Source organism: Zingiber officinale, chromosome 4A, assembly GCF_018446385.1.
Source record: "Zingiber officinale cultivar Zhangliang chromosome 4A, Zo_v1.1, whole genome shotgun sequence".
In the NCBI taxonomy this organism is placed as follows: Eukaryota; Viridiplantae; Streptophyta; class Magnoliopsida; order Zingiberales; family Zingiberaceae; genus Zingiber; species Zingiber officinale.
The window spans coordinates 80,283,229-80,292,595 of NC_055992.1; the positions used below are offsets into that span (position 1 = coordinate 80,283,229).

At 41.7% G+C, this 9,367-nt stretch overlaps 1 pseudogene; it reads left to right on the forward strand.

The window, feature by feature from the left end:
• Nucleotides 1-8,677, forward strand: part of LOC121972460 — a 31,797-nt pseudogene extending 23,120 nt beyond the window's left edge.
• Nucleotides 8,678-9,367: the final 690 nt, after the last annotated feature.

The following is a 9,367-nucleotide window of genomic DNA, read 5'->3' on the forward strand; positions in this document are numbered from 1 at the left end:
ATCGCCTACGGAGGGACACTGATGGCAGGAAGTGCAGCGTATCAATCGGCCTACTATTACCATATCGCACGTTATCCAATCGTGGTTCTTGGAAGATCTGTTTAAGTCCATGGAAATGTCTTCCCATTTCCATTCTCGGGTATCGAAGAGGCCGGAGAACTCCCGTCTCGTGTTCTCATGCTGACTGCACGTCAAGTGGTGTATACATACGGCTTTTGAGTCCCGACCACCCAACCTTTACATCTTGGTACATCTTGAAGAACCAGATGCATGGAATATGGTGCGAGCTTCCTCTGATCTTCTTCCGCCTCATCATCAGCACGTAAACGCGACTTCGATAAAAGATTTCCGCTATCTCGTCACTCTAAACTCGAGTTGTCTTCTCTATCCTCGCTCATTGACTGACGTCTGGATCTTCACTTGCTTTCTATCAGATCTCCACAAGCAGACTCTAAGGTCATGGGTAGAGTCGTCCTTCATACCTCAAGCCCAAAATCAACTTCTCATAGCAAGGTGGCTTGATGACCCATAATGCATGCACTAGATTTTCTCAGAGCATCCGCCACTATATTTACCGGGTGGTAGAGATTTTCAATCTTCGTAATTCGACTAACTCCAGCCCACCACTGCCTCATGTTTAAGTCCTTCCGAGTGAAGAAGACTTAAGACCCCGATGATCTATGAAATTCTACATCGACTCCATACAATAATGCCGCCGCAGTTTAAGTGCAAAATGTACCGCCAAATGAGATCATGAGGGGTAGTTCTCATCATACCAGTCGTCTCGAAATAGCCACGACTCTTTCCTTCGCTGAGCACACCCTAAGCCCATCTTGCCATCAGATGTTGTAAACTTTGTCGCCAGGAACAATGTAATGGGAGCACTGATCAACTTTCTTTAGCTCTTGAAGCTCGCTACATTTATCCACCATTCTAATCTCTTGCTCTTTCAAAGTGAGGGCTGTTAATGAGAAGCTATCTTGAAAACCTCCACGATCTCTCAGAATTGCATCAAGGAAGCTTCCGATCTCTCGACGCCTTGGTCTACTCCATTACCGCTTTAGTCGGATCCACCGAATGCCTTCCTTAGAAATTACGCGACCTAAAATCGCCACCGACGAATCCGTATCTGGAGAATTTACATAAGTCGTCAACAAGTCTGCAGATTATCCTCGTGCGCATATTATGCTCCTTCGGGTCCTCGATCGTACTGTATCATCGATGAATGAATACAATGACAAATTTGTCAAGATATTCTTCCAACACTGTCATTATTGGTCCCTCAAGACCCAGTGTATCGTCACTTACCCAAATGGCATAACTACTAACTCGAGTGTCCATATCCGTTCAATGCCGCTCAGTATTCTTCTTTCACCTTCACCGATGGTACCCGCAGAAAGTTTATCTGAACACCGCTGCCTCTAACCGATCAAATAAGTCATCCCGGGAAGGGGTGTTCTCATCGACACCTGATTCAAAGCTCGTAGTCTACGCACATCCGTGATTGTCCCATCTTCTTTCTCGATAATCAACACAGAGCCCTCAAGGAGTGACGCGACGTTAAGCCTTGTCCAAAGAATCTCCTAGGTTGCTCAGAATTTTCTTGAGACACGCGATACTTGATCAAATCGGGACCGATTCCAGGAACCAATCTCAACCCACCAGGTAGTCCAGTAGCTCTGGAAATACTCGATACTGCATACTACCCTGACCTCTCCTCGCTGGGTCCCTTCATCGCTTTACTATGTGTATGAAACCTCGTGACACCCTTTAGCTAACATCTCGTGTCATGATTGAGAGGAGCTTCCGGGTCTTCTTCCTCGCACCTGCGAACTGCAGTTCACCGACTAAAAATTACTTTCATGCTGTAACGAGGCACCAGACTACGAGAATCATACAAAATGACATCGAACTCGCGAGGACTATTAGGATTTACATATCAACTCGTTCTCAACCACACACCATCAAGCCACTGATTGGATTCCACGAACTTCAAGGTAGGGCTGTGAACTCGAGTTCATACTCGTAGGGCACTGAACTACTGCACAGGAACATAAAGAATGGGTCGCCCAGAGCAAATAACAAATAGTACAAGCGTTAATACCGGAAAATAACTACTGACCAATTGACTGTGGAGCAGGCTGTAGCTTCTTTCGTGAGTGAGACTCTGCACCATCAGCCACGGAACTGTGGGGCTTCTAACCTCCTCGATCGGCGTAGGGTCCCTCCAATGCCGCCTCCCATGTGGTGTTCTCGCGCGGCTCATATCGCAATTGCCGTGGTCTGTGCTTAATGCGTAGACACTCTTAGCCATGTGTCCTCACCGACCGTGGAGTAACATCCGCCACTCCAAAAGGTGTGCCCTCCCGTGTGTTCTCCCTCCCATTTGGGACAGGAAGGGAACTGGCGTCGCTCATTGTTCAATGGTCCTGTTCCGCCACCTGTCCGCTCTTTACCTGGCTTTCCCAATTGGGCTGTTGGCCGTGACGCGACTTTCCGTCAGGTTTGTCTCCGCCTTACTGACCGATGTTCAAGTTCATGATGTTGATGTAATGTTCATGTATTGTTCATGCTTATTAATGCTCATCGATCAATTCCATTCAATGGCTTATCCAACGTCACATCTGCTATGGTCATCCTGATTCTCAGCACACCGACTCGCCTCCTTCTCTCAGACTCACTAGCTCGGAGCGAGCTAACCTGCTGAACTTCGTCCGCTCCTCGCCGCCTCCCGGACAGTCACCTGTTTCAACTCTATAAACTCCTCGTGGCTTGTTGGTGATGCAGTGAAAGAACTCTTCATAAAACTCGATTGAAAATCAGCCCGGCTCATCCGATCCGATCGTGCTCTCTTGGTCTTTATCCTCTCCCACCACATACGAGCATCTCCAGAGAGGCACTTGACCTTCTCGACTTCGCCGGTCAAGAAGCTCCATAGTGCTCTCTAGTGTTTTAAACCAAGCGCTGGCATCCTGGGGCTCAGCTCGAGAAGCTCTGGTTGACCCATTTGTATAAGATAAGCTCGGTCTGGGTCTTTGTGCGCTGTGGCCCCGAGTAGGTGGTGGAGTCTCGACATGGGTCTGCTGAGCAATCGGAGGAGGGGAGGAGCTGGCTTTGCCATCAGTTGGCAATCACTGTCCGCTTGCTACTTTCCAGCCGGAGCAACCACTTAAAGGTTGGGCTCGGTTGCTCTAGGCACTTCGTCTCTTGAGTTGGTTCCTCGCTGTGAGTAGCGGGACGTCCTCTTCTTGCCATCTAATTATGCAGCTTGATATCTTACTTTAACCCTTCTAATCATACTTAAATATGAATAAATAAAAGGGAAACTAAATCTTCTATCTTACTTTAGTACTAAAAGGAAAGTACTCTATCTGCAAAAAAAATAAAAAGCGAAATAAAGAAAGAATTTAAATACTTTCTTACTTGGAGACGGATGATGTCAATATGTGTGTGATCTTTAGAATTGTTGATAACATTTTATAACCAACCTATTCTTTCTACTACTCTCTAAGGGAGATTGTTACCTAACTATAACTTCCTCCTAGTGGCCTATAATTGAGTCGTGGATTTTATCACAATAGAGGATTCCACCTAAAAAATTCGAGTCTCCTGTGGACCAAATCCACACATAAAAGATATACACAACCACTACCGTGATCACAATATTCTTCAACCACGCATTAATAAATCAGATTCTAATCAAAAACTAAACTAACAATAAGAATTAAACTCAAAACTCTCAGAACAAAGCATAACAAGCTACAATGCACTTCGGACTCAAGCATAAACTCATGATTTCATAATGGAAATAAGGAAAATGAACTAGACATAAACTCTAAATGAATAAGTCTTGCTAGTCCCCTCCGGATCCTCCATAGTTCAGCCACCACACACATCCATCATCATCACCACCACCTATCGCCTCCCTTCATATCTTAGCTTTTCCTTTATCTGCAGTAGGAGGAAAGAAAAGATCTATAAGCGAAACACTTAGTAAGTACTAATCTATCTCACAAAACTCGAAATGCATAAATGAAATGCATAAGTCAAACCGAAATACTAAACTAAACTGATCTATGCTCATGGTATACAGAAAATGGACTAGATACAAATCATACTCAGTATCAAGCAGAATAACAAGAAACTAACTATGTAAACTTAGAATTAAAGAAACTAACCATTCTTATTTATTCTAAGCATGTAACTTGTTTCATTTCTTATATCCTTGTGTTAGAAATTAATCTTTTAATTCCTATCTCTTACTCACTTCTTCTTTCTTTCTTTCTTAACTTTTCTTTTCTTTGGGTTTTCTTTTCTTGGGCCCAGGCCTAGTACCAACTCATGCGCGTTCCCTAATAGGTTGGGGTTGCGAGCCACCAATCCTAAAAGAACATACCTCAGTCTACCAGGGCCAAGACCTCGGAAATGGTCACCTGGATTTGTTTAACGACAAGCTCTTGGATGTCGGGTACTAGCCTCTTACTTTAATTTACTTGTTATCTCTTTTTAATTAGACCTTGGTCTTTTTCTTTACTCCTACTTCTCATAATCCTTTATTAGAGCTTATTAGAATCCTTTAGATATATATCTAACAAGTATAGGATTACAACTAACCAAGCATGCTATATAAAAATGACATAAGTAAATCTGAACTCTCTAAGCATGATATAAAATAAAACAACAGAAAATCAAATCTGAACTTTCTAAACATGCTGTAAAACAAAGGAAAAGAAAGCACATCTGAACTTACTAATCATGCTCTAGAATAGAGCAAAAAGAAACCTAATTTGATCTTGCTAATCATTAGCAATGGATAATGGCTCATGCTTTACTATTAGCAAACAAAAACTAAACAACAAGGGAATGATCTAACAGCATAGGAAAAATCTAAACAACATGCTAAACCCATTCAAATTTCCTTCTCCTCTTCTTTAACAAACCCATGGCAGCAAAGGTAGATTAACCAAGCTAGGGCAGCAAAAAAGGAAATTAACTGTTCATGCTCATTGAGTGGCAAGGAAAACTAAACAATTTAATTTGAGTTTCATAGCAGCAAGGGAAATTACACATGCTCAACTAATTGCTAATGGGAACTACTCAAATTACTTAAAGCTTCTTCTCAGCTTCTTATAAGGACTCACGGCAGCACAAAGGGAAAGGGTTGATACCGTTCAGTCCACAGCAAAGAGCCAAATACAAACCGAGCACACATTTTAGGGCCACACGGCTTATCAATTCCAAGCTAATCATGTACAAGAAGTAATCTACTATGCCAGGTTCCAAAATTCTGTACAAAGCAAGGAAAAACTATAGGAAGTTGTTACCCGCAGCTTCTGATCCCAATTGTACAGTAGACCCGAAACCACCTTGGTAAAGAAAATTCTGCACAACATGATCCTAAACATGAGGAACCATATCCCTAACACAAGGAATTCGGCACAACCAAATCCGGAAGCAAGGAAGAAAGCCCTAACATGGATTTCTACTCGGCACTGTGAAATCCGGAAGCAAGGAAGAAAAATCGAAACTCGGAGCAACTCCTACCGCAGGTGAGTAGTACTTACTTGCTTTCTTGGACTTACAACCGAGAAGAAAGATTGCTAGGGTTTCGGGAAAAGCTTGAGATCTCGGTGATCCTTTTGTGCCCGCGTGCTCCCCTCGACAATACGACCTTAAGGAGGTGAAGAAAACCCCTCGGAAAGCTTTGGCCGGCCGCCGGAGGAAGAGCCCTAAGCCGGCTTTCTTCGTTTCCGCCGCGAGAGGAGAAGAACCGCGCCGTCGCGAGGGAGAAGGGGAGAAACAATTTCGGGAGAAATTGTTTTGGGTTTTGGAAAATCAAAACCTAATTACCTTTAATATATAAGGGTTTTATTCCAAACTATACTATATCCTTATTTAACTCTATTTGAGATTAACATAAATCTCTTATCCCAGCTGGTCAAGCCGGTTTGGCTTGGTTTGGTCCGACCCGAGGTCGCGGGTTCGAACCTCTTCTCCAACACTTTTTGCTTAAACTTCTTTGGTTTTGTAAAAATACTAAACGACCTCCAAAAATTACGTAAAAATACTCTAAAATTCCTAAAAATCTCTAGAATATTTTAAAGGCATTTCCAAATATTTTTATGGTCCTTTAGAACTTGAAATGGGAAAAATTGGGTCGTTACCTAACTTCGGGTTAAAGGATCACTTAACTATTGATCCTGTCAGTAGTCGCGGAAGACTGGGTAAAATAAAATTTTTCTAAACTATTGTAGTTGCCTCGTAACTCTGTGAGAGAGTGATATTTATATTCAACTACCTTCTAGATATTCATAGCTATATCGAGGAGGTGAGCCGAGTTTTGGACGGTCCGTGGAACGATCCGGCACACACACGCTCGGTGACATCGGGCGGATCGCGCCGATCGAGCACCGCTATCGCCGGTCGACGACGATCGGTGGCTCTGATCGCGCAGCGAACGCTGGCCCGGTGGCGGATCCGGCCTCAGCCGCCGATTTGCTTCGATCGGTGCCACCGATCGTGATCATGATTCATCTCGAACTCTCTTCGCGGATGGAGCGGTCGGCCGATCGATCCAGTGGGTCATCAGGTATCAGGATGATCGGCCCACCGATCGATCGAAATGGCTGATCGGGCTGGGCCGAACGATCCTGGTTCTCGATGATCAAACGAAATCGAATCTCGATTTCAAGACGATCGTGCAAAACCTCACACTACTACTATCTAATGCATAATAAACATTCTAGCAACATGTAGTAATAATTCTAAACTTAAGCTAAAGCAAGGTTTATGGTTCACGGCATTCTAACAACTTAAAGTGCATGAAGGTATGAATTTCTAAAAGTTCTAATTGCTTAAAACATGAAACTAAACCAAATAACGAAAAGTGCTAAGGTAAATGCTAAATCCCGGAGGATCTTTTATTCCGGTTCCTTCCACACGGATCCTCATCCGATTGACCTCCGACCTCCACGCTAATCCATTTCCTTTTTCCACAGTATAAGGAAAATAGTATCGTAAGCTTTAAGCTTAGTAAGAAACCATCTACCTCACAAAAACATGCAACGATGCGATTATGTTTTAAAACATGCGTTTGAAAACTGAGCATGGCAACATGGCATGGCATATAAAAGCATAAACTGAATCAAACATTATAGTATAAATTGAACATGCTTTAAACGAACATGGCACACTTATAAAGCGAGTATGAACTAGTCATGCATATATCTAAATCAGTACATGAACTCAAATCATGTAAACCGAACCTGAATCGAACCGAAAGCTAAATTAGTGTTCTCATCACTAGTTTCAAATTTGAAAACTATACATATAATAGATGAAAATACTAAACATCTTTGTTGGGCCCTTGAATCAGATTCACGCAGCATCCCTACGAGACCGGATTGCAAGTTCGAATCCGAGGTTACTAGGTTATCGAACCTAGGGACGATTGTGGGAGTCCACCCATGGATATCTCGATCCCAAGTACAATGAATAAAAGTAAAATAATCATACTGTTTTATTTTACTTTGTTGTTCTAGGTTATCTGAACCTAGAGATAGGTTATCTGAACCTAGAGGCTACTGTGGGAGCCCACCCAATGGATATCTGATCCATATAGCTGTAATAACTGGTAATAAGCTGAATAAAATGTTTTTAATACATTTTACATGCTGTTAGGACGCCTACTGGTGCATCCTTCTGAACTGGCATTCTACCGAATGCTTGGTGTGCACTAAAAGCACACCCTAAAACTGAAAACTGTAGAACTACTGAACTAACGCCAAAACTAACAAGCGAGAGCAATTATACTGCAGATGAGGGGTTTCTTACCTCTTGTTCGTAATTTCTTACGATTCTATTCGCTAGAATTCCGGTGGAGATGACCTTCTCGACGATCCGCTCACGTCTTCGCGTTCCTCTCGCGGAGACGAACCTCTTTCGTGTTGGAGTCATCGCCGGAAAGTGTCCTTGGGGCCCTAGAGAAAGAACCCTAGGCTTTCCCTTGTTGTGGCGCCGAGAGAAGGAGGAGAGGGAGAGGTGGCGTCGGTGAGGTTAGGGTGAGGGAAAGTTGCCGAACCAAAATAAAATAACCCAACTCCATCTTAAGTTTATTATTTATATTAAGTGGTTTAATGAACCCAACTCTAATATAAATATATTTGGTTCTCCTTTCTTTCAGCACGGCCCTGCTGGGTTCACCGGTTACTAAACTTATCCGTAAACCATAGGTCTCGGGTTTGATTCCCGCCTAAGCTATTTTACGGTTCCAATTATTTTTGCCACTTCCGCTACTCGGAATATTCCGGAAAAATATCTAAAAATTCCACAAAAATCATAGAAAAATTCTAAAATAAATTCGGGAATTTTTCCCGGGCTTTACAGGTAAGTTCTTTATTAACCTTATATCTGCAGTGCTGATAACTTGGAAATATTTCTCTTGTGAAATGACTGTTCAACATTTACAGGCTAACAAACTCAGGTATGAAACAAATGAAGACATGTCTATAGCACAGGCTATTAAGCTAGTCATGGAGAGACATTCAATATGATGCATTATTAATGAATTAAGTCTACTTTATGAGATTTCAGATTTTTTTATTATTCATAGGCATTTAGTTTTAGATCAAGTGACATTTCTTTATCTTCTTCTTACAGGTGGAGTTTGAAGGATTAGGAGAATTAAGAAGCAAGGATGAAGAAGATGAAGGCATCTAGTTTATCTTCTTTCTTTATCTATTTGGTCCACTTCGATCCAAGTACGATGCAAACATGGCAAGGATGAAGAAGATGAAGGATTAGGAGAATTAAGAAGCAGTTTTTTGTTACTCTTCTAGTGTTGTACATGGTAAAAGTAGTTCAAATGATCCAACTCTTCAAAACTGGATATCAAGATTAGGATGTTGTGTTACTCTTCTAGGATTAGGATGTTGTGTTGTTCTACCTTTGTTTTAATAGTGTCGTTGTCATTTTGTTGGCTGCTTTTGAAATTTCTTCGGAATGTTGTAAATATTATTTTCGAATGTTAGAAAATTATATGTTAAATTTTATTTACAAATTTAGTATTTTGAATGATTTATAATACTAGAAAATTGTATAATAAATTTTAATATTTTTTTTTATTTTTTATCAAAAAAAGACAACGGTTTTTCACTGTTGTCGTAAATAGTTTAAAACTGTTGTTGAAGACCCTGTTATTAAAGGTAGACGCTCAATTGTCTTTGAAGGAAAAGACAACAGTTTTTCACCGTTGTAAAAACTGTTGTCTTTGTCTTCAAAGACAACGGTTAAAAACCGTTGTCTTTGAGTACCCCCTTTAACAACACAGCCTTTAACAACAGTCAGAAAGGGGCTACGACAACGGTGA